Genomic DNA, 2,642 nt, shown 5'->3' with positions numbered 1-2,642 from the left:
CACTAGGGGGCAGTCTGCGGTTCCGATTATCTGATTTTTTCCTTGAAATGTTTCCCTGACATAAAATCTGCAGAACATAGTATTAGGGAGAGTGGGGCTGGCTGAAGTGTTGCTGTTAAGCAGGGTAAAAACGGCCATGAGGATGACAGAGAAAGAAGCTCGGGGGGGGGCATCTGTGGTAAGCAGTCTCCACCAGATCATGGATCTATTTCCACGTGATCTGGTGTGGTTTTGGGTGTTGTTTTCTCCTCTTTCTTTTCTTTGTCTCTGACAGGGTCATGCACACCATCTCTTTTGTGGGCAGGGAGGTGCCGGACATTTCTGGCTGGAACCCAGATAGGCTTTGGTTGATCCTGTGGGAAAATGCAAGCAAATCCCCTCCCTGTGGTCAGCAATGCATCTGGCCCTTTCCAGATGTCATCAAGGGGGTTCCTCCATTTAACCATGATGGGTGGTATGGGGTGTGTCTGGGCCCAGTGTCAGGTGATGGGGGGCATCAGAGCCTTGATATACATTGAGTACATTAAGGGTAAACAATTGGGTACATTAATTGAATATTGGGAGAATACATTGTTTGAGCCTGTCTTTTTAGTTGGTCTTTTAAGTTTTTATGTGACCTTTCCACAATGGCTTGTCCTTGTGGGTTGTATGGGAGGCCAGTGGGATGGGTGATTTTCCAGGCATCACAAAATTTTTTAAATGGGGAGCTGGTAAATGCTGGGCCATTATCCATCTTTAGTTGTGCAGGGAGGCCCATGATGGCAAAGGATGAGATCATGTGATTTATTAGATTTTTTTGAACTTTCACCAGTTTGGGCAGTAGCCCAAAGGAAGTGGGAGTAAGTGTACAGTTACAAATACATATTTTTGTCTGCCAAATTGAGGGACATTGGTTACATCAACTTGCCAGAGGGAATTAGATTTTAGCCCCCAAGGATTGGTGCCCATCTGTTGTATAGCGGGCGTACGTATCATTGATGCAGGGGAAGAGCAGGTTTTAACAATGTGTTTAAGTTTTCTGAGGGGAATGTGGGGGAATCTGAGATAGAGCCCTTGTAAATTAATGTGGGTGGCATGGTGGAGGTTCTGGGCATCTGTTACGCTGGCAGAGAATGTTCCAGCAGTGGCTACCTGTGGGGGTCTCTCCCTCTCTTCGCGGGTCATTGGCCACCGGCCCATGAGGGCAGGGGGAGCAGAAGCGATGAACGGGGTCAGGATGGCCAGTGAGCACTGACGGAAGAAAGCAAATCAGGGCAGGCTGGTCCCAGGCATAGTGAAACAGCAGTGACAGCCCTTCTGGGGATGCAAATTTAGTGATACAGCTCCAGATTCAGTGATACAGCTCCAGACTCAGTGAAACAGCTCCATTTATTCAGTGGGGGTTAGGGAAAATATAGTGTGGAGGCAGCAGCCAAAGCCTCTGCTGATAGGTGCTCGTAGAATGCTTTATTTACATGTAGCAGGGGGATCCTATCATCTGACTATAGGGCAATGTCTAATTATCATATAGAAAAACCTGGGGGTAGTTTTATTGCAAGTTACTATGCCAAAGGTCATGTTCCAAATAAGATCAGGCATCCGTGCTTGGTGGCACTTTCCAGGTAAGCCAGGAAGAGAGCAGGAGGCCCCCTGCTGAAAAGGGGCTATCCGGACATGGAGAACTACAACCCTAACAGCAGGGTTTCCCAACAGCTACCTCATCTGCTATGGCATTTCCCTCAGTAAGAGGACCTGGGAGGGAGGAGTGGGACATGATATGCTGGACAAATAATGGAGCTACCCATTTTTGTAATAGTGTAGAAATTTTAATTAGCAGGGGTGAGAGGGGGTTGCCATCTATTTTGACAAAGGAACTACCTAGCCATGGGAGTAAATTAACAGTGTAAATGCTGTCAGAATAAAGGTTGAAGGGTTTATCAATCTTATCAAGAGCCATATAGATGGCAAAAAGCTCTTTAAATTGTGGAGATTTATCAGATAGAGGTTGAAAATATATCATAGGTGGGTCATTAGGGGAGTCATAGATGACCAATGCCACCCACTTTTTTCCCCCATCTGTAAAGGCTGTAATAGTATTTTTTTATGGGTTTGTGGCAGAAGAGCTGAGGTGGGAGCCAGCAAAATACTGGAACAACTGACACCCATTTATCTTTGGGATAGTGATTATCAATTTGTCCTGGGAAGCCTATTAAGCTAATTGCAAAAGAGGAGTGATGCTTTAAGAGCCATTGTACATCTGATAATGAGAAGGGGATAATGAGAGTATCCGGTTCCTTTCCTATGATTTGTATGATTCTATCTCTCCCTTCTCAGACCATGGAGGCAAGAGTGTCCACTTCTGTAAGAAAGCAAGGAGCGCCTCCTACAGGCGTGTGAAGCCATTCTAGTACTCCGTGAGGCTGATGAATTTCTCCTACCATGGTCGGGGAGGAATTAAATATTAAGAGTTGAACAGGTAACTTGGGGTCATATCTGGCTAGTGATGCCTTTTGGAAGTGGCTATTAATTACTTGAAGAGCCTTTTTTGCATCTGGGTTTAGGTACCGTCTGGAGGCTGGGTTTTTGTCTCCCTTTAAGAGATCAAAAAGTGGCTGTAATTGACTTGTGGGGATGGAAAGCCATGGCCTTAGCCAATTAATATT

The sequence above is a fragment of the Nannospalax galili genome, unplaced genomic scaffold (assembly GCF_000622305.1).
Source record: "Nannospalax galili isolate Female #2095 unplaced genomic scaffold, S.galili_v1.0 scaffold503, whole genome shotgun sequence".
NCBI lineage: Eukaryota > Metazoa > Chordata > Mammalia > Rodentia > Spalacidae > Nannospalax > Nannospalax galili.
The sequence above is the reverse complement of the archived record's forward strand: the minus strand, read 5'-3'. Positions refer to the sequence as shown.